At 39.7% G+C, this 23,809-nt stretch overlaps 1 long non-coding RNA gene across 4 annotated transcripts in view; it reads left to right on the top strand.

Annotated features, from left to right (window-relative positions):
• The window catches only part of LOC138835580 (uncharacterized), a 44,703-nt gene extending 26,270 nt beyond the window's left edge, over positions 1-18,433 (top strand). For 3 of the 4 annotated variants that reach the window (XR_011374653.1, XR_011374655.1, XR_011374654.1), the window contains 4 exons: positions 14,360-14,413; positions 16,587-16,640; positions 17,373-17,502; positions 18,276-18,433. This is a non-coding gene — a long non-coding RNA (uncharacterized lncRNA). Of the gene's footprint in view, positions 1-14,359; positions 14,414-16,586; positions 16,641-17,372; positions 17,544-18,275 lie in introns of all 4 variants that reach the window. The other variant, XR_011374656.1, reaches the window with a different exon arrangement.
• Positions 18,434-23,809: the final 5,376 nt, after the last annotated feature.

The following is a 23,809-nucleotide window of genomic DNA, read 5'->3' on the forward strand; positions in this document are numbered from 1 at the left end:
AACAGCATCCCCTCCAGCATCTGTTGTTATTAGATTTCTTGATTATAGCCATTCTAAGTGGGGTGAGGTGGAATTTCAATGTTGTTTTGATTTGCATTTCTTTTATGGCTAGAGAAGTTGAGCATTTCTTCATGTATCTATTGGCCATTCTTATTTCCTCTTCAGAGAAGTCCAGAGATAATTTTTAAAATTAATTATTTTTAATTTATCTTTAAGTAGTTTAAATTCAGTATATCAGTTTATGAGTACAATACACCAAAGAAGATTTAATGAGATACATCATAGGCTATAATATATCATAAGCCAAAGGAGTCCTTGATATCTATCTATCTATCTATCTATCTATCTATCTATCTATCTATCTATCTATCTATCTATCTATCTCATCTATCTGTCAGTCATTCTGGCATCCATATCCCCTTCTGAGCTGTTTATGGTTGGCATTTGTATATTATAGTTTATGGGAGCATACACTCATACCTTACTGGTTATTGGTATCTAAAAGCCAGGAATTCTTAGTAGTATACAGAGGTAACTAGATAACTTTGCTGATCTTGGCTAGATTTGCTTCTTATCTGGCAGGGGAGATTGCCTGGCCATCAGTTGATTTGGGATGGCCTTGACTGAGGTGACTTGTGTGATTCAGCTCTAATCAAGCAGAAACAAGCAAGGTCTCATACACTGGTCAAAGCAAGTCACATGGAAAATTCAGCAGCAAGGTGTGATGTTGAAGGAATTGCTATCACCTCAAAGAAGGATATAGATGAAATGAAAGGAAAATAATTGATGCAGTAATCTCAACCTACCATACAGACCCAGTTATAACAATGATATATGTTGGACTTCTTGCCAGAAACTATGCAAGCAAGGAGACAATGGAATGGCATTCCCTTTTTCTTTCACATTTTTAAAGTTATCTTTCAGTAGTTAGTTGTACAAAAGTTTCCATTTTACAAAGAATTTTGTGAATATATCTTTTTTTTTTTTTTTGGTCGGTCATGGGGCTCGAACTCTGGGCTTGGGCGCTGTCCCTCAGCTCTTCAGCTCAAGGCGAGTGCTCTACCGCTTGAGCCACAGTGCCACTTCTGGTTTTCTAGTGGTTTATTGGAGATAAGAGTCTTGGACTTTCCTGCCTGGGCTGGCTCTGAACTGCCATCCTCAGAGCTCAGCCTCCTGTGTAGCTAGGATTACAGGCGTGAGCCACTGGCGCCCGGCTGAATATAATATATCTTGATTAATGTCACTCCTTTCAACATTTTCATCCATCCCTCTCTTACCTACTCTTTCCCTCATTCAATTTTATAGGGTATACATTGGGTTCTTTTTTTGTTGTTGTTGGTTGTGGGGCTTGAACTTTCCTGCCCGGGCTGACTCTGAACTGCAATCCCCAGATTTCAGCCTCTGGAGTAGCTAGGATTACAGGCATGAGCCATCAGCACCTGGCTTACATTGGATTCTTGACTGTATTCTCCCCTTCTCCCCTGCATTCTACCCTTTCCCCTTGACCTCACCCCAATCCTTTCAAGTACCTTCTTCCCGGTATTTCATTTTGCTGAACTTGAACTTTTCTCCCTTGAATCTACTGTATGTCAGTTAATAGATTTATATATACTTGCATACCACCCAATGTATTTATAAGTTTATATGCTAAAGCTAGCTTCCACATATAAGAGAAAACATGCATCCTTTGTTTCTCTGGGCATGACTTACCTTTACTTAGCATAATTTTTTCCAGGTCTTTCTATTTCTTTACAAATGATGGAATATCATTCTTTCTAATGGATGAGTAAAATTCTATTGTGTATATATACCACATTTTCTCAATCCATTTGTCCATTGAGGGGCATCTGGGCTGATTTTGTACCTTGGCTATGGTGAAGTGCTGCAATAAAGATCATTGTGCTTATGGCTTTACTATATTCTGGTTTGTAATCTTGGAATGGCATTCTAAAGTACAGAAAGAAAAATGATGGTCAGAATTCCATGCCCAGCAAAAACATTTCAAGTATCAGGGGAAAATACCTGACTTATAAGATAAAAAGTGAAAAAATTTATTGCCAGCAGACTTGTGTAACGAAGATGTTCAAGAATATTCTTCAGGCAGACAAAAGTGATACCAATTCAAATCTTTTTTTTTTTTTTTTTTTTTTTTTTTTTGCCAGTTGTGGGATCTGTACTTTGGGCCTGGGCACTGTCCCTCAGCTCTTCAGCTCAAGGCTAGCGCTCTACCACTTGAGCCACAGTGCCACCTCCGGCTTTTTCTGCTTATGTGGTGTTGAGGAATCGAACCCAGGGCCTCATGCATACAAGGCAAGCACTCTACCACTGATCCACCTTCCCAACCCCCAATTCAAATTTTAACTCCACAAAAGAAACAAAAAGTACTGAAAATGTTAACTGAAGGTACATTTAAATACATTATTTTTTCTTTCTTTCTTTTTTTTTAACCTTTGTCTCTCCTCCTGAGATTTCAACTACATGCCTATTAGACTAAAATTTCCTCACACTGGGTTGTTGTTGTTGTTGTTGTTGTGTGTGTGTGTGTGTATCCTGGGCTCACAGCCTGGGAATGGTAAGGGTAGTTCTGAACCAACTGAGCCACAGTTCCACTTCTGGCTTTTAAAAAGTAGTTTACTGGAGAGAAAGTAGTTTACTGAAGATTAAGTTTCACAGACTTTCATGCCAGGGCTAGCTTTGAACCATCATTCTTAGATATCAGCCTCTTGAGTAGCTATGATTAAAGGTATAAGCCATCTGTGCCTGGCAAGGGTTCTGTGTTTTGACATACATTTTGCTATTCTTTTTCCCCTTTGTGTTTCAATTTGGTAATTTCTATCTACAAATTCACTTATTCTTTCCTTGGCTGTTTCAATACTGTGTGTATTGAAAGTGTTAGCTATGCTGTTGTTGAAATTCATCTTTTCATTTCTAGCATTTCCATAGTTTCCACTCATCTGTGGAAATTATCTCCCAAGTAGTATGTTAAATTCCCCCTTTGATAACTCTAACATCTATTTCATAACTGAGTTGGTTCTGCAACTTGCTTTACCTCTTGACACTGTTTTTATTTAAAATTTTTTCCCTGATACTGGTGCTTGAACTCAGGGCTTCATTCTCTTGCTCAGCTGTTTTACTCATACCTGGCATTCTAGCACTCGAGCAACACCTCTATTTCTAGCTTTTTTTTAGTTATTTGTAGATAAAAGTCCCATGGATTTGTCTTCCTGGGCAGGCTCAAACCTGTGATTTTCAAATCTCAGCCTCCTACGTAGCTAGAATTATAGTCATGAACCATCAACACCTAGCTACTTTGTTGTTGTCGTCGTCGTTTTAACCTTTGCTTTTTTTTCCCCTTTTGTGTAGGAGAATAGGGACTTGGTAAAAATCATCATTAATCCTGGTCATGCAACAGAGGACTGAAACAAGTTCCTTCTGATACTTTCCCACCCTCTTGTGCCATCCATTAGGACTTTTTACTCCCTTTAAGTTCAAACCAGAATTCCTCTCCTCCAAGGTGGGTTATAGAAACTAGAATTCCTCTTCTCAAAGCAAACCATAATACCATAGTCACTCACTGGTCTTCTCCCTTCTCCCCAAAGATCCATATCTGTTTTGCCCTCTGTGTGGAGGACAGGCCAAGAAAATGTGAACCTACAGGACTTGCTGAGTTTCCCCTCTCAGTCTATTATCAGCTAGTTCACACCCTATTTATCCAATCATAGTTTTGCATGGCTGCCCCCCCTTTTTTTTGGTCGTTGTGGGACCTGGGTGCTGTCCCTGAGCTCTTCAGCTCAAAGCGAGCTCTCTACCACTTGAGCCACAGCACCACTTCTAGTTTTTCTGGTGGTTAACTGGAGATCAGAATCACAGACTTTCATGCCCTGGTTGGCTTTGAACTGTAATCCCCAGATCTCGGCCTCCTGAGTAGCTTGGATTACAGGCATGAGCCACTGGCACCTGGCATGGCTGCCCATGCCCATACCCTAAGCCTAAGATTATTCCTGGGTCTTCAGATCTTCATATCTGAGGCTTTCATGACATGCAAAATTTCAGTGTTAAATAAACCTAGTGTGCTTTCTGTTTGTTAGCCTGTCCTTTGTTATAGGTGTACCTGTGTGGACCCTTGTGATTGAAAAGATGTTTTACCCTTTTTTACCCAACTGCAGTGAAAATTTATTAGCACTTATGATGCATCAGGGTAGGGTAAGAAAAAAGAATTGTTTCTCTCTATCCTTTTAGGTTCTTTGGCTGGACAATAGATTAAATTGATACAAAACAGATTAACAGGAGAAAACCCATTTTAATAATGTATGAATGTATGGAGTGCCACAAAAAATAAGAGACCCAAAGAAATGGCTGGATGACTAATGACTGTTTAACATCCAGAGTTATAGAAAGGTATAGATTGGTGCTATTGAATTTAGGGGCCAGAAACAAGTTGTGAGAGGGTGAGAGAAAGAAGTATCTAGTGAATAAAGTAGGCCTTGTTAGGTAGATAAAAGTCTTTCAAGTGGTGAAGACTATCTTCAAGTAACTTTCCTTGTAAAGATCACTTTACTTATGAAAATTGCCTGTATAGCTTTGCAGGGCTGTTTCTGTATCTGCAATTTCTCAAAACAGTCAACAATCCATTTTGAGCTGGTACATTTTGGTGACCTGCAGTCATATTTTGGGGTAGTAATTTTGACCCCAACACTAGGTACTTTTTACCAAAAAAAAAAGAGTACTCTTATGTTAAATCTATGACATAGACACTATTATCATTCTCTTTATAACTAATAAAGCTAGGTCTTAAAGAGGGTAATTAACTTGACCAAGGTTATACAACCACTATGTAGCAGAATTAGAATTTGAACTCTGATGGTTTAATTCTAATCCAAAGACCTTTCTAAAATGAAGATATAATTTGCATATGATAAAGTCCATCTTTCAAAGTGTACAACTTAGTGGTTCTGTGTGTGTGTGTGTGTGTGTATGTGTGTGTGTGTGTGTGTATGTGTGTGTGTGTATTCACAAGGTTGTGCATCCAGTAGCACTATGTAGTTCCACACATCAGGCTTTAAAAGAAACCCTAGTACCCTTACCAGTTGCTCCTGATTTCTCTCTTTCTAGACCCTGGCAACCACTAGTTAGCTTACTTTCTGTCTCTCTGCATGTGTCTACTCAGGTCATTTTTATGTAAATGCAATCATATGATATGGCCTTTTGTGTCTGGGTTTTCTTTTTCATTTTATAAACCCAATGACCTTAACCACTATATTAGAAAATCAGAAATGAGAATTTTATCTGCTTAGACAAAAGCAGTAACACCTTTCTGCTTAGTCATGCAGGAGACAGGATAACAGTAAGAAACAAATACAAGAATGCCATTTCTGGCTGGGTACCAGTGGCTCATGCCTATAATCCTAGTTATTCAGGAGGTTAAGATCTCAGTTTAAAGCCAGCCCATGCAAAAAGCCGGAAATGGAAGTGTGACTCAAGTAGAAGAGTGCCGCACTGAGTGAAAAAGCTAAGGGACAACACTAGGCCCTGAATTCAAGCCCCAGTATGGACACACACACACACACACACACACACACACACACACACACACACACACACACACACACACACACACACACACACACACACACACACACACACACACACACACACACACACACACACACACACACACACACAATTCCATTTCCTATAACAAAGACTTATTGAATGTCCTATGGGCAAAACCTAGAGCCAGACACTGCTAGCAGCTTTGTTGGTGCGTATCAAAATTAGCTGAAAAATAAGGTAAATCCAGATTAAGTTTTCCTTTCTGGAGATTCTGATTCTAGAGTCTGAACTTTGATCTGAGTCTTGTGTTGCTAACAAGCATCTCCAGGGGAATGAAATCACTGGTCAAAGAACCCATGGGCAAGGGTGTCTTTTTTTTTTTTTTTTTGGGTCCAGTCGTGGGGCCTGAACTCTGGGCCTGGGATCTGTCCCTCAGCTCTTCAGCTCAAGACTAGCGCTCTACCACTTGAGCCACAATGCCACTTCTGGCTTTTTTCTTTTTGCTTATGTGGTGCTGAGGAATCGAACCCAGGGCCTCAAGCATGCATGGCAAGCGCTCTACCACTGAGCAAGGGTGTCTTTGTCAACTTTTTTTTTTTTTGTCTGTCATGAGATTTGAACTCATGAGATTTGAATAGCCTGGGTGCTGTCCCTGAGCTTTTTTTTTTTTTTTTTTTTCTTTCCCTTTGCTCAAGGCTAGGGCTTTACCATGTTGAGCCATAGCACCAGCTTCTTAGTGGTTAATTGGAGTAAGAGTCTCATGGACTTTTCTATTTGTGCTGGCTTTGAACTGTGATCCTCAGATCCTAGTCTTCTGAGTAGATACTGTTATAGGCATAAGCCACCAGTGCCTGGCTTTTTTTTTAAATCAACTTTTAATGTGAATATATATTACCTAATCTTGTTAAACACTAAAATCTAATGTACTCAGCACTTCTGGGGTGGGGCAGACAGTATATACTTCTTTTTTTTTTAATTATTATTTTATTTTATTTGAGAACATACTGTACAGAGGGGCTACAATTACATGGGCAGGATAATGCATACATTTCTTACCAAGCATTGCAGCCTCCTCCTTTGTTTACCCTTCACCTCCCTTCCCAGCCTCCCCCCTCCCCCCACCCAATTATACCCCCTCCCCCCCACACCGACATTGTAAAGCTGGTTTTGACATGACATTTTGTACTTCTCATTGTTGCAACAGGTCCACCTGAATCCTTAAACGACTTGTTTGTCCCCATCTCCTCCACATGTTATACTGACATCAAATCAGTATATACTTCTTAGATGCTCTCAAGTGGTACTGTTTGTTATTCTTTTTTTTTTTGTCGGTCGTGGGGCTTGAACTCTGGGCCTGGGTGCTGTCCCTCAGCTCTTCAGCTCAAGGCGAGCGCTCTACCACTTGAGCTACAGCGCCACTTCCCTGTTTGTTATTCTGGGGACCATCTTTTGAGGGGAAAATGTATAAAGGATACAAGGTCAAGGATAGAAAAGCCCTAGTTCTTACTTAAGGAGATTACTGTCAAGTGCAGAGATCTGCATGCATCTAAGTCCAGTCAAAGCGGGCTAATGATCCTAATAAATACCCAGATATGATATGGATGGAGCTCTTCAGTCCCCTGCACCTAATTAATTGCATGTTGATAATGAGACAGAAAAAAATTATACATGTACTATTTGTTATGCTGTTCAGTAGGATAGGAAAATAGATTACATCTTTGGCATATGAATTTCCATATCAAGTGGTTAATATTGTTAAAAAATATTCAAGCTAAAGAGGTAAGCCCTAATTTTCCAGAAAATTCACTGATGTGGAAAACTTCATTTCCTGATAATGCTGGGTAAATCTGTGTTTTGTAGGGAGCTCCATATGTTGTCAGTGCTCATGAATTGTTTAGTTTTATTATCCTCATTAACAGGGATAATGGTTGCTTTATAACAATCATGATCACCATCTGGAGCCTGGAAAAACCATAGTCTAAGGCTCAGGTAGAAGGAGAAGACAGTTCTGCCTGGGTCCCAGCCATTTCCCCACTGCCCAGCCTTGTGTTGGCTTGTATGCCAGATACACAAGGGCCACAGGGACAGATGTGATGTCACTTCTGGTTCAGAAGAAGAACCAAAGCAAAATAGAACAAAATTTAGCACAGAGAACACATTGACTTTGTATTTGCTGTTTAATTGCATTCTAATCTTAAATACTTACCCCAAAATGACTTTCCACATGTTCCCCTCACCACCTTGGTGACCTCTGACTTCCCTGTTGGCATTGTGACAAGCAAGCAATATGACTAAGTCCCAGCTCTTCTGACTCTTAGGTGGATTGGCATTGAGCACCAGCATGCCTTTTCTGTGAAGCACAGGGAAGGGTTGCTTTGTGGGGAGGAGGCAACTAGAGCACCACGCTATCAGGTAGCCATAGCAACCCTGTAGCCAATCTGCCCTAGTGGCTTCTTCAAGGCTCCTCACAGCCCTTTCCCAGACCTGTCTTTTCCAACTGTCCCTACCTGTAAGAAACAGCATTTGATATCAGCTTTGCCCTAACAAGCAAGAGTAATTGAATGCAGCCTGATAGAATTTCTTCTATCTAAACACAGGAAAGAACAGGGAACATGATGAGGACAATGCCCTCAAAAATGAAATAAAAAACCAGCTTTTAATCAACTTAAACAAGAGGCACTACAGTGCTAACATTCAAGAATGCACAGAACACACTGCAAGGAGTTGCATCTACATGTGTTCTGGAGAGATGCCCATTGGTAGGCTAGTGAGAATGGTTTTCCAGAGGGGAGTTTTTAGTCAAATTCTATAATTTTTCCATAAGGGTGGTAAATTGCTTCAGAGGCAGAAAAATGGTGTAGGGGGACACCATCGACTGAGCTTTGCAGCCCTAATCCACCATTAGAAATGCAGCCAGTTCCAGAGTGTACGGAAGCACAAAGATAGCCTTCACCAGGTGCTGTCCTCCTGGAATGAATACCAGACATTCATGCTGTCATTTTCCAATTCCCTTCCTCTGAATCAGGTTCTTCCCCAAATAAACCTTCCATCTCCAGTGCTATTCCATCAACTTGTAGCCTATTCAAAAGAAGCTGAGACGAAGCATTGACAATGCACAGAGGCTTAGAACACTATTAGGCGTCAGAGAGGTCAGTTACTTGTGGTTTCTTGGCCATTTCTCTGGTGTTATGGAAACAGGGTGACCCCAGGCAGATGAGCCTTCTTTTTTTTTTCTTTTTAAATAAGGTTTGTTTTTTTATTGTGAAAATACTGTACAGAAGGGTTACAGTTAACATGAGCAAGGTAATGAGTACATTTCTTATCCAGCATTGTTGCCTCCTCCTTTGTTTTTCCCCTACCATCCTGTCCCTCCCACCTCCTCAACTGTACCCTCTCCTCCACCCCCCTGCCTAAATTGTAAACTTCTTTGACATAGCGTCTTCGACATAGCATCTTGTACACCTCATTGTTGCAATGGGTCAATCTGTATCCCTATTTAAACATTTTGTTTTTTTCCCTTCCCCTCCCAAATTATACCAACATCAAACACTGTGAAAACAGGGGTTATACCATGGGGGAGGGACATACAAAGTAACAACAAAAAATCACATGGTACCTTATAAATACGTTAGAAACCATAGCAAGGAAGAAAAAAAAACACTTGTGTCCCTATCTTGGGGTTCATTTCGCTTAACATCATCTTATCTGACCTTTTCTGCTTGTCTCAGACATAAACTAGTTATTGCAAATAAGGGAACCATGGGACCTATGTTTCCTTGAGGCTGGCTAACTTCACTTAATATTATTTTTTCCAAGTCTTTCCATTTCCTAACAAGTGGGACAATGTCATTCTTTCTGATGGAGGCATAGAATTCCATTGTGTATATATACCACATTTTCTTAATCCATTCATCTACTGAGGGACATCTGGGTTGGTTCCATATCTTAGCTATGGTAAATAATGCTGCAATAAACATAGTTGTGCTGGTAGCTTTAGTATGGTCTCATTTGGGTAAATGCCCCAAAGTGGGATTGCTGGGTCATAGGGGAGCTCTATGTGGAGTCTTTTGAGGAATCTCCATACTACTTTCCAAAGTGGTTGAACAAGTTTACACTCCCACCAACAATGAAGTAGGGTTCCCTTCTGTCCACATCCCCTCCAGCATCTGTTATTAGAGTTCTTGAGTATAGCCATTCTAACTGGGGTGAGGTGGTATCTCAATGTTGTTTTGATTTGCATTTCTTTTTTTATTGTGAAAATACTGTACAGAGGGGTTACAATTACATGGGCAAGATAATGAGTACATTTCTTATCAAGCATTGTTGCCTCCTCCTTTGTTTCCCCTTCTTTTATGGCTAGAGCATTTCTTCATGTGTCTATTGGCCATTCTTATTTCCTCTTCAGAGAAGTTTCTCTTTAAGTCTTTAGCCCACTTATTTATCAGGCAGTTGGTTCTTTGAGGATTTGTTGGGGGATTTAATTTTTTGAGTTCCAGGTATATTTTAGATATGCGACCCTTGTCATTGTATGGCTAGTGAAGATCTTCTCCCAATCCATGGGCTTTCTATTGATCTTGCTAGCTATGTCCTTTGTCATGCAGAAGCCCTCCAGCTTCAGGCAATCCCATTTGTCCAACCTTTCTTTGATTTGTTGTGTTTCTGGGTCTCTATTAAGAAAATTTCAGCCTATGCCAAGGAGACCTAAGGTTTCTCCTATTCTGTCCTGTAATGTTTTCAGGGTGTCTGCTTTGACTCCAAGGTCTTTGATCCATTTGGAGTTGATTCTGGTACAAGGTGATATATAAGGATCTCACTTAAGGTTTTCTACAGGTGGTTAACCAACTTTGCCAGCACCATTTACTGAAAAGGCTTTTCTTTCATTCTAATTTTTTAGCTCCGTTATCGAAGATTAGGTGGCTATATGTCTGTGGGTTCATTTCTGGGTTTTCAATTCTATTCCATTGGTCCTGAGGTCTCTTCTTGTGCCAGTCTCAAGCTGTTTTGATTACTATGGTTTTGTAGTAGTGTTTGAAATTTGGTATTGATATCCTCTAGCATTGTTCTTTCGGTTAAGGATCGTTTTTGCTATTCAGGGTCTTTTATTGTTCCATATGAATTTTTGGATTGCCTCTTCTATTATCTTGAAGAATGAGGTGGGAATATTGATAGGCAGTGCATTGAATTTGTAGATAGCCTTGGGAAGTATTGCCATTTTCACAATGTTGATCCTTCCAATCCAGGAGCATGGGAGGTTTTTCCACTTTCTAAGTTCTGTTTTGACTTCCTTTTTCAGGTTTTTTAAAGTTTTCATTATAGAGGTCCTTCATTTCTTTGGTTAAGTTAATTCCTAGGTATTTTATTTTTTGTAGGGCTATTACAAATGGAGTTGCTTTCCTGATTTCAGCCATGCTCTCATTGTTGGCATACAGAAAAGCCATTGATTTTTGAGGGTTAATTTTATACCCTACTTTGCCAAAGTTTTGAATCAGCTCGAGTAATTTGAGAGTGGAGTCCATGGGATTCTTTAAATACAAGATCATGTCATCTGCAAAGAGGGAGAGTTTTACTTCATCTTTCTCTATTTGGATCCCCTTTATATTTCTATCTTGTCTTATTGCTTTAGCTAGGCATTCTAGTACTAGATTGAAGAGAAGTGGAGAGAGTAGACACCCTTGTCTCGTTCCTGAGTTAAGAGGAAATGGCTTTAGTTTTTCACCATTAAGTATAATGCTGGCTGTAGGTTTGTCATATACAGCCTTTATTGTATTGAGGAATGTTCCATGGATTCCTAGTTTTTCCAGAGCCTTCATCATAAAGGGGTGTTGGAGCTTGTCAAATGCTTTTTCTGCATCTATTGAGATAACCATGTGGTTCTTATCCTTGCTCTTATTTCTGTGATGGATTATATTAATTGATTTGCATATATTGAACTAGCTTTGCATCCCTGAAATGAATCCTGTTTGATCGTGGTATATGATTTTTTGGATGAATTGTTGAAGTTGATTGGCCAAAATTTTGTTGAGAAGTTTTGCATCGATGTTCATCAAAGAAATGGGTCTATAGTTCTCTTTCTTTGATGAGTCCCTGCCTGGTTTTGGGATGAGGGTTATGATGGCTTCATAGAGAGAGCTCAGTAGTGAACTTTCTCTTTCAATTTTACTGAAGAGTTGGAGGAGTATTGGTGTGAGTTCTGCTTTGAAGGCCTTGTAGAATTCCACTGTAAATCCATCCAGTCCTGGACTTTTCTTAAACGGGAGTCTCTTATTGCTGTTTCTATTTCAATGTTTGATATGGGCCTGTTAAGTTGGTTTAACTCATATTGTTATTATTATTATTATTATTATTAGGTCGGTCGTGGGGCTTGAACTCTGGCCTTGGGCGCTGTCCCTCAGCTCTTCAGCTCAAGGTGAGCTCTCTACTGCTTGAGCCACAGCGCCACTTCCGGTTTTCTAGTGGTTTGAGATAAGAGTCTCACGGACTTTCCTGCCTGGGTTGGCTTTGAACCACGATTCTCAGATCTCAGCCTCCTGAGTAGCTAGGATTATAGGCATGAGCCACCCGCACCCGGTTTAGTTTTTTTTTTTTTTAATTTAATTTTATTTTATTTGAGAACATACTGTACAGAGGGGTTACAATTACATGGGCAGGATAATGCATACATTTCTTACCAAGCATTGTAGCCTCCTCCTTTGTTTACCCTTCACCTCCCTTCCCAGACTCCCCCCTCCCCCCCACCCAATCATACCCCCCCCCACACTGATATTGTAAAGCTGGTTTTGACATGACATTTTGTACTTCTCAGTGTTGCAACAGGTCCACCTGAATCCTTAAACGACTTGTTTGTCCCCATCTCCTCCACATGTTATACTGACATCAAATATAGTGAAATCGGGGGTTACACTGTGGGGGAGGGACATACAAAGCAACAAAGAAATAATCTTATAAATGGGTTAGAAACACATGCATGAAAGAAACGAAAACATTAAAATACATATTTAAGGGTTCATTTTCCTAACATCACATTATCTGACCTTTTCCGCTTGACTCATACCTATACTAGATATTGCAAATAAGGGAAACCATGGGACCTATGTTTCTTTGGGCCTGGCTTACTTCACTTAATATAATTTTTTCCAAGCCTTTCCATTTCCTAACAAATGGGGAAATGTCATTCTTTCTGATGGAGGCATAGAATTCCATTGTGTATATATACCACATTTTCTTGATCCATTCATCTACTGAGGGGCATCTGGGTTGGTTCCATATCTTAGCTATGGTAAATAATGCTGCAATAAACATAGTTGTGCTGGTAGCTTTAGTGTGGTCTTGTTTGTAAACATTTGGGTAAATGCCCAAAAGTGGGATTGCTGGATCATAGGGGAGATCTATGTGAAGTCTTTTGAGGAACCTCCATACTGCTTTCCAAAGTGGTTGAACAAGTTTACATTCCCACCAACAATGAAGTAAGGTTCCTTTTTGTCCACATCCCCTCCAGCATCTGTTGTTGTTAGAGTTCTTGATTTTTGCTGTTCTAACTGGAGTGAGGTGATATCTCAATGTTGTTTTGATTTGCATTTCTTGTATGGCTAGGGATGTTGAACCCGGTTTAGTTTTGACATGTCGATCTTTGCCAGATGAGGCTTCTTATTGCCCTATTTTCTCCATCATCTAGTACAAACACAAGTATGTCATTGAAGATGGGGTGGATTTGTATTAAGTAGAAGGAGTATTTCACCTTGGATGAGAAATCGTAATGTTTTCCCCCTGCTTTGCACACCTCACCTCCAATAGTGTTCTCTTACATTAAAAAATATTAAAATGTTTCACTGGAGCACTTTCAGAAGCTTTTGATCTATTACTCTATACTCTTAACACCCATTATTGATGAGGCTCAGGGTTAGAATTAGACTTTCTGTGGTGTTGCTAAAAAAATGGAGAAATAACCATCTGTAGTTTTCTAAATTTAGTATTTTCTTTTCAACTTTTTTCATCATTCTTTTAAGTACCTTACCTACTGTTGTTGTCCATTAGCATTGCTATAAAAAACCCAGAGACAGAGTAGTTTATAAAGAACATATATTTATTTCTCACAGTTCTGGTGCCTGAAAGTCTAAGGTTAAAGCTGCAGTAGGCGCATTTTCTGATAAATGCTGCTTAATGCTTCTAAGATGGAACCTCAGGTTGCCTCTTCTTGAGGGGCTGAAGGGAGTTCTTAGCTAGATCCTTCCAATCTTGGGCTTTAACACAAGGCTTGGGTACTGTCCTTGGGATTTTGTGTTTGATAATGCTGTACCAGAGCTATAGCTCCACTTCTGGCTTTTGCTGCTTAGTTGGAGATATTTGTCTCATGGACTTTCCTGCCAGGGCTGGCTTCAAACTGTGATCCTTGGATTTCCGTCTCCTGATTAGCTAGGATTTCAGACGTGACATTATGAGGTTGTTAATCCCATTTGTAATCGAGCCACCTCCTAAAAGTCCTTCCTCTTAATACTGTCCAATTGGGATTTAAATACCAAAATATGAATTTTGGAGGGACACATTTAAATCACAGCATCTATCTAGATTATTTCATGATGGCTTTAAAAAATTAATGCATATTAACTACATAAATGCATTCCATTGTGACTTTTCCATATCTACATACATATAATGTATTCTCTATTTTTCTTTTTATCCTTCCCTCCATTTCATCATGTTTAATTTTAATCACCAATTAAATCTTAATCATCAGTTGTTGTAGCCTATCTGCCACTCTGAAAGGCTAGTATCATTCTAATCCTTTCATTATTTTTAACTTTTCTTAAAGGTAACTTGTCTCAAGGACTATTGAAATGAGATTGTTCACATCTGGGATGCACAGGTAAGTCACATCCAGGCTGTGAGACTATGTGGCATATTGACTAGTTGTGTGGTTCATTTTAATGGCAAACCCATGCTTTTCCATCGTCCTTCCATGTCCTTCCTCTTCTGTCCAGAATTACTGCAGCTGTCTTCTGGGTTGAGAAGATGGTAACTATGACCACATATACTGGCAAACTGGTGTCTGACTCAGCCCCTCTCATACTCCATTGAAGTGTAAATGAATATTTTGGTCTGGTGTATCTTATAACCGAGCTTTTTGGCAAGAATCAAACCATATTAGTAAGTCACTAAAGGTCTACCTTTTAAATTTTTATTGTCTTTAAGTATTTGTACAAAAGGCTACCATTCAATGTGTCAGTTTATAAGTACAATACGTCTCGATCAATATTACCCTTTTCATTATTCTTCCCATCCCTCCCCCCCAATCACCCAATAGGTTTAACTTTTATGAACTCAAAACCAATTGATTTTTTTCCCCCAGAGTTTTCCAGATTTACTAAACACAAGTTAGGAAGGGAAGAAATATCCAATGTGGTTTACAATGTGTGTTATTGAGGGGATGCACATACCTTTTTAGACCTACCTCATGTTGTAGTTGATTCTGATTTTATGAGGTCATGGTCTGTCCTTTATAAAGGAAGGTGGCTGTGACATCTTATGGGTTCTATATAACTCTCCTGTGATTTATTGGGTGATCTTGCACACTTCATGCAGCACCCTTAAGTCCAGATTTCCTAATACCCCTTCTAGTTTTAACCTCCCATAACTCACTCTAGTGCTAGGCAAAGCTCTAGTTCTAATCCTGGAGATTCCTGGGAGCTCTCTCAGCCCCTTCCTTAGCAGCTCTGGGTAGATATGTTTGTTTGAGCACATGGCTAGTTGCATGCCTGAAATGTGAAAGACTACAGAGTTCCTGGATCCCAAATGAGAAGTAGGAAGTAACCAAAGGTGGTATGTGTCAAATAAGACTAAATATAACTATAGAAAATAGAAGACCTTGAAGTAAGTCTCAAAGCAGTGATTTTCAGCGTGCTACTCTGAAACAGCAGCAATGTTCTCATTTGGGAACTTTTTTACAAATACAGACTGTCAGGCACACAGAGCCCAGCAAATTGTATTTTAAGAAATTCTTCAAGTGATTATGGTACATGCTAAACTTTGAGAACCATTGTTATAAATACTCGGATTATTGTACTATGGAAAAACAAGTCTGGAAGAGGGCTGTCCTAGGCTGAGAAATAATCACCAGGAAGTCAAATTGATGGGCCAACTCTGTTTTGCTTTCTTTTCTTTTTTTACTAGATTCAGCTCTGAATAACTGATATCTTCTTGAAAATAAATTTAATGCTACACGCTAAAGGTCTAAATATTAAGGAAATATAATTTGGTTAAGCCATTGAAAATAATCGCCACACAGGAATCCTAAAAGTATTTGGCACGACACCAAAATTGGGCTAAATATCTCCAAAGATGATGCATTCTCACACAAACATAGAACTTTTGGTATATTTGCTTAAAAATTAGTCTCATTGACAACTTGGGGGTCTTGCTGGGGGAGGGAAAGTGGGAGAAAAAATGAGGAAGGGGGGCTGGGAAGGTGGCTTAGTGGTAGAGCGCTTGCCTCGCATGCCTGAGGCCCTGGGTTCGATTCCTCAACACCACATAAGCAAAAAAGAAAAAAAAAACGGAAGTGGCGCTGTGGCTCAAGTAGTAGAGCGCTAGCCTTGAGCTGAAGAGCTGAAGGACAGCGTCCAGGCCCAGAGTTCAGGCCCCATGACCAGACCAAAAAAAAAAAAAACATAAAAAAAAATGAGGGAGGGGGAAACAAGTTCAGCAGGAAATGTACTCCCTACCTTACTTATGTAACTGTAACCCCTCTGTACATCATCTTGACAAAATTTAAGACAAAAAAATTAGTTTCATTAATTCATAGTCATATGTTAGCAATACAATAACATTAAAAGGCTATATATTCTGGCATTTCTGTAACCCCTCTTAGAGCATATTACCAATCACTTTCAATAAATGATGATTGAACTAAGTGGATGACTCTATAGAAACCTAAGACAAGAAGTTGGACAAAATGAGATCAAGAATTAAATTCTCATCTGGATAACTAAATTAGTATTCAGATAGTGACTCAAGCAATGATAATTTTTTTTTGTTGTCAGTTTTTGGTCTTGAACTCTGGCACTGGACACTGTCCCTCAGCTCTTCAGCTCAAGGTGAGTGCACTACCATTTGAGCCATAGCACCACTTCTGGTTTTCTGGTGTTTAATTGGAGATAAGAGTTCTCACAGACCTTCCTGCCTGGGCTGGCTTTGAACTGTGATCCTCAGATCTCAGCCTCTGGAGTAGCTAGGATTACAGGCATGAGCCACTGGCTCCAGCTTTTTTTTTTTTTTTTTTAAATAGTTTGTGCTGTTTTGATTTGAGCAGTAGTCTGGAAACTGAGACCCACATTTTAGTCTTATCTTTGTCTAGAATCCAGCAAATCACTTAACTCACCTTTGCATCTTACTTTCCTTGCCATACAGACAGGGAATTTTTATAAATGCAGAAACTGGACAAGAAGAGCTAGTTCATGAACTTTTCCTTGAGAATATGTGCATGAATTAGGCTTCTGTTTAGAGAGAATGAGCTGGTGACACAGAGCATATTAGGTTTATACCCATGAACCTATATTCTTTCAGAAACAACAACTTTTCCTTGGTCTTTGAGTCTGTGGGTGGGAGAATCTTGAGGTGAGTTTGAGGACAGAGAATGACACAGTGAATTCTCATCTCTAATCAAAGAAATCATGGTGGTTTAGAAAATTGAGGTAACTTTCCTTTAAAAACAATTTTCACACATAGCTCTGTTTTCCAAGAGAAAATATCTATGTTTTTGACCACTGAAGACTGGGAAAAACATTCTGCTTTTTTTTTTTTTTTTTTGGCCTGCCTTCTGTCCTGAGGACAAACCTGGAGGATGCCAGTTTAAACAAAGAAAAAGCAAAGCAAATCACTTCTGGATGAGATGAACCCCTGCTGCCAATCTGATCAAATCAACAGCATTTAATAAGCTGCTATACATGACAGTGCAAGGTACTTCAGAAGATACAAGCATGGCGAGGTTGACACTGCAGGTTATCTACCTGACATTCATTCTCCCTTATTCCCAATCAATAGAACTCTCCTATCGTAGAGGGTGGCAATGCATCTATTTAACAGCTTCTCTTGCTCCAATGTGTTGCTTGAGGCTAGGTTCTAATCATTAAAATCTGGATGCCACTTTGTATGGTTCTCTAGAACATGTGTCTCTTTCCTCATTATCTATTCTGGTACCTGGGATTTAAATGTAGCATGATGGGTTTCTGAGATCACTTTGGGAAGGCCTGCACCAAGGAAGGTAACAGCTAGGAATGAGTGTTAGTCTCTGTTGATTTCATGTCAACCATTGATTTACTCTCCACCAACCCTTTTTATATATGACAATAACTTATCCTAGTTGATACAAGTAGTCCTCATTCTTAGGAACCTCTTGTGTTTCTGGATGCTATGTAGCACGGCACCCTCCAGATACAGGAATGTGGTCTCTACCATAGAATGGATGTAACTTAGTGATAGGACACTTATCCAGAATTCACAAGGCCCTTTGATCCCCAGTACTTGGAAAGATATATGAATTTGTCATCCTTTAATCAGAGCAACAAAGGGTAGAGCTAAAGCCTTGGACAGAAGGATTTAGGTATTTTTTATGTTTAGGATTTGAAGCTTCCTTTGTACCCATGAATTCCTCATAGAATTTTAGAACTAGAAGGGATACTAATAATTGTATGATATAATTCTTCCCATTCCCCTGCCACTTTGCACTTTAGAGAGAAAATGGAGGAAGAGAGATGCTAAATGAAGTATCTAAGATCACCTAATGAAGAATTATGATGAAGTATCAATAGGAAGATATTATGCACATCATTATGGACTCTTAATTAGTAAGAGAATGAATGTGACTTCACCCAATAAAAACCAAATCCAAACTTGGCCTCATGTGTTATAAAAGAACTTATTCTAGAAGTCAACTCAGATGAAATATCTCAAAAAGTTTTAACAATGAATAACTTCTCCCCCCCCACTCCTCCTCCTCCTCTTCCTCTTCCTCCTCGTTCTCTTCTTCCTCCTCTTCTTCCTCCTCCTCCTTCTCCTTCTTATTCTTGTTCTTTCTTCTTTTTTGATAGAGTCTCACTATGTAGCTCAAGCTAATCTGGAACTTGAAATCTTCCTACCTCAGCATCAGTGAGTGCTAGGACTACAGGTGCTCACTGTCATACCCAGAAGCTCTTTCCTATCTTCATTTTATTCCTATTGTTGAGAAGATATTGCAAAGAGACCTGAAAAAAAAATTGAGAGACACAAAAAGTCACTTGAACATTTCATGAGGCTCATAACTAAAACAGACTTCTGGGAATCAGATCTTTTTATTTATTTAGACTTCCAAGTGAATGAATATGTAAGATAGATTTAAATATGCATATTATGTATGGAGAAAGGATGACTACAAAGCATGACTGCTTAGTAGCAGATACAAATAAAAGTTCATCCTTAGAGGATAGGCTAGTAGTCTATTAACTTCAGAGCTAATGGCAGTTAATGGTAGATTAATAACAGTTTTAACATTGTTAGGAGTTAGAAGTAGAAGGAAACAGGTGTGAGTGTGGCTTTTGTGCAAGTTTGCTGAGGAGACTATAATTCAGTAGTTAAAAATATTATTATTATTGTTGTTATTATTATCAGCCATGGGGCTTGAACTCTGGGCCTGGGCACTCTCCCTGAGCTCTTCAGCTCAAGGTGAGTGCACTACCACTTGAGCCATAGTGCCACTTCCGGTTTTCTGGTGTTTAATTGGAGATAAGAGTCTCATGGACTTTCCTGCCTGGGCCAGCTTTGAGCTGTGATCCTCAGATCTCAGCCTCCTGAGTAGTTAGGATTATAGGCATGAGCCACTGGTGCCTGGCCAGTAGTTAAGTTTTAATTGCAGTATGACAGAGATAGACAGACAGAGACAGTCAGAAACAGAGACAGAGACAGAGAGAGCGGAGAGAAGGGAGAAGGGAAAATGGACAAAGGGGAGAAATGGAATGAAGGGAGAGAAGAAAAATAGCAAAGGGAAAATTGTTTTGAGAAAAAAAACTAGAGTTTTTGAGAAGAGAATGTGTGGTGAGTTTCACCACAAAGGTTCTGATAATAGTCTTCAGATATTAGCACATTAAATTCAAGTTGGCAAATTAAGCTGGACAATGACAGAATTACAAGAAATTTGGAAAGAAGTGTAGTTGTAGTACTTATGCATGTTAAAGTTATGGAAGAGTTATTCTTCAAATACTGCAAAGCTACTGCAGGCAAAGCATTGGCCTTGGCATGTAGGCCCCTGAAGTTTCCACATTTTGTAGAATATTCTAGCCTGAAGTGTGTGTGCTTTGAGGACAACTCTAACAAATGTTCTGAGGAACATGCTTGTATTTAACTTGGGGGTGCTGTGATGAACATATCGGTCTTATTATGCAGTATGTCTTTTAATGATAGAAATATTGGGGACTTACTGTTGTGGTGTGTTTGCCCGTTTGTTTTGAGATGGGCCCTTGATTTGTAGTCTAGGCTGGGCTTGCCTTGAACTCTTCATCCTCTTGCTCCAGCCTCCTGAGCACTGAGGGTTAGGATTACAGGTGAGTACCACCACACCTAGTTTAAGGACAGAAATATGTTTTTGATATCTTGTGTCAAAGAGCTTCTCAGAACCTGTAAATTCTGAGCCTGTTATTCTTTTTCAGTTTCTCTTATGGTTTGAATTTCTGTGTACTTATTTTGCTTTGATTTATCTTACAGTATTGCTGAGTTGGAAATTTATGTTTGTTCTGATTTTCCTTGTATGTATGTATTTTGTCATCATACATATTTCTGAAGCCACTATAAAAGGAGTGAGCTTATAAATTAAACTAGGGAAATAGAATAATTTTATGAAATCTACAAGGAAAGTTTCAGTGAACAGATAACATTTATTCTTGTTTAGAGACAAGAATTCACATTTGCTTAGGGAAAAAGGCATGATCAACTAAACCATGAACATAGATAGAAAAATGGAGAGGGTGCAGCCTCATCCCCAATTTCCAGCCAGTGGTCCTGAAAGACTCCTGCACAAGGCTGGGACCTGGTCCTGGAAGCCGCACGGGCTGGTGCAGTCGCGGAACTTCGTGGGGCTTCCTGAAAGACTGGGTTATTGATCTCAAGAGATCCCTCGGGATCATGAATGCATTCACTGAGTTCTGTTTCTGGGTTGGAGGAAAGTGTGGGGAGGAAGAAAATGTTTTATCAAGAGTTTTCTCCAGAGGCAGAATTGCAGAGACCAGGGACTCACAATGTGTGGTCCAGCTGCCTCACCAAGGCATGTGTTAGAAATGTATATTCTCTGCTCCACCCAGGCTGCTGAGTCAGAAACTATGAGACTACAGTGCTGCAATGTGTATTTTGTGTGCATGTACCAGTCTTGAGGCTTGAACCAGGGCCTAGGAGCTGTTCCTGAGGTTTTTTGCTCAAGACTAGAAGACTACTACTTGAGCTACAGCTCCACTTCTAGACTTTTGGTAGTTAATTGGATATGAGTCTTCTGACCTAGGCTGGCTTGAACTACAATCCTCAGATCTTAACCTCCTGAGTAGCTAGGATTACAAGTGTGAGCCACTGGTGCCTGGCTCTTCAATCTGTACTTTAACAAACTCCATGGACAGTTTTTAATGCTCAGGTCAGAGAAACATCGGGATACAAAAGATAAAAGAAAATTCTGGCCCGGTGTAGGTGGCTCAGGCCTGTAACCCTAGCTATTAGGGAAGCTAAGATCTGAGGACTGAAGTTCAAAGGCAGCCAAGATTGAAAAATTGTAGAGAGACTTATGTCCAATTAACTAGTAAAATGCTGTAAGTGGAGCTGTTGCCCAAATGGTAGAGTGCCAGCCTTGAGTTAAAAAGCCCAGTGAAAGTATGAGGTCCTGAATTCAAGCCAGAGAGAGAGAGACAGAGAGAGACAGAGAGAGAGAGACAGAGACAGAGAGAGAGAGAGAGAGAGAGAGAGAGAGAGAGAGAGAGAGAGAGACAGACAGACAGACAGACAGACAGACAGACAGACAGACAGACAGACAGACAGAGAGTCAGAGACAGAGGAGTGGGAGGGAGAGGGGAGAGGGGAGAGAGAGAAAGAGAGAGGAAAGAGAGCAAAACTCTGCACCCACACTATCTTTGTATTTATATTGTCTGAGTGACTGGGCAGATTGCTTGATCATCTCTGTGCTTCTTTCCCATCTGTAATATGGAAATAATTATAGTATCACTTTCAGAAAGTTGCTCAAAGGATTAAATGAGTGAGTACACTCAGTGTAGGCCGAGGGGGGGTGTTGGTGGGGGGGAGGGAGATGGGAAGGGGAAACAAAGGAGGAGGCAACAATGCTTGATAAGCAATGTACTCATTACCTTGCCCATGTAATTGTAATCCCTCTGTATGGTATTTTCACAATAAAAAATTTAAAAAAAAAAGAGGATTGTGAACCATCATTGCCAAAAGGCATGTTACTATAGAAGAATGGAGGGCTTCTGTCTCTCTTCATTAATCCACTTGTGATCCAGTCTTCTCCGAGGAGGAGGTCTGGGCTGGCATTTCTGAGATATGTTCAAATCAACATAGGACATTAACAAATCCTTGGGTTACGAAAAATCTGGCTCTATTTAGCATCATTATGACTGCTCCCTGACCAGAGAGGGCAGAGGATTGGTTCCCTACTTGTTTTGGAATAGAGAAACTCTTAAGGCTTTAAGAGAATGTGAGATTGCTGAAAAATTCACACAAAACATCTCAAAATATCATAATTAGCTTTAAGTATTTAAAGAACTCCTCACTTTCACTGTTTATTTTTTATTTTTATTTTTTTGTATTTGAGGGAAGAATCCAAAGAGAATCAAATAGTTATTTGATGATGTTATAAATCTTCCTCTAAAATTTGGGAATCATTGTTACAAAATTTAAATATAGTATTTTCCCTGGAGAAGACAGACAAGCTCCTCCACACAGCTCAGGGCCCAGCTTCTAGTTCAAGGCAGGTGACAGGATAAGTCCCCTTCTTCCAAGCTTTGAAACTTTCTCAAGATGAAATGCAGCTTGACTCAATTAAACTGCTGTCAATAAGATAAAAAACACCAGATCAATTGGGGTTTTCTTTTTGGCAGCCCCAAAACCAAGCTGGCTCATCTGCATGGTTGATCCATTCCATTGTGCACAAGTAGTTGATGACATGACCAGAAAAAAAGTGATTTATTTGGGATAAAATGGTTGGAATTGGAAAGAGCTGGGATTAAGCTCTGGAGGTCAGAGGTTCCATGGTGTACCTTAGCAGCCAAGGGTTCAGGCAGCCTCTTTCCTGTTCTCAGTGTAGCTGCCGAAGAAAAGTAGAGAATTAGGGATAAAATAGATTCTTAAAAAATAGATTCTTTTTTATTTTATTTTTAAAGTTTTAGTGTAACTTTATTTTTAATATTTTTATTATTATAAATAAAATAAATATTGTAAAGGTGATGTACAGAGGGGTTACAGTTACATAAGTAAAGTAATAAGTACATTTCTTTTCAGTGTTACCCCCTCCCTTGTTTCCTCCCACTTTTTTCCCCCTCCCCTCCCCCCTCAAGCTGTAAAGTTCATTTCCAGCATAGTGTCTTGTGAGTATGACTGCTGCTTTGGTTTACCCTTTGTCCTTTGAGAGAGACAAGATTTTTGAAGCCACTTTGCCCAATGTGGACATGTAGACTACAATGTGCAATCTGGTGTCTTGGAGACAGATCTAAATCCTTATACCTTTCTCTGCTTCTCATAGGTGAAGAGAATGAGCTCTCAAGCTCAGTTGTAGTTCCAGCAGCCAGAATAGAAGCTAGTGCCATGGAGATGCTTTATGAAGACCCAGTGATTTGCAGACCTCAGTACATTTTCCTTCCAGCCCTACCTCTCACTTCAGCGCCTCTCCTCATTGAATCTCCTGATGAATTAGTCTGTTGCTTTGACAACAGCTGGGAAGAAGGCATGGGAGATGGTGAAGTGGAGGGCTAGAAAATATTGCATCACTGTGTGGCAGAATTGCTAATGAGACTCAGAATGGAACATGGCCAGAATGAGATGTTAGCTTGAGACTTAGAAACAGGGATATGGGCTGATTTGTCTTGGAATATAGGGGCTTCTCTTACTCCTTTGGCTGCTCCCTGGAATCCTTCAGGACTCTTGAAAATAATGGATTTATCTCAGGAGACAGAGCTGGTATGTTGCCAAGAGAAAAAAGCAAACTGCTAGCAACAGGTTCAAGCCTCCAGTTGTGGTATAATTTATGATG

This window comes from Dipodomys merriami, unplaced genomic scaffold (genome assembly GCF_024711535.1).
Source record: "Dipodomys merriami isolate MVZ:Mamm:240054 unplaced genomic scaffold, mDipMer1.0.p SCAF_24, whole genome shotgun sequence".
Lineage (NCBI taxonomy): Eukaryota > Metazoa > Chordata > Mammalia > Rodentia > Heteromyidae > Dipodomys > Dipodomys merriami.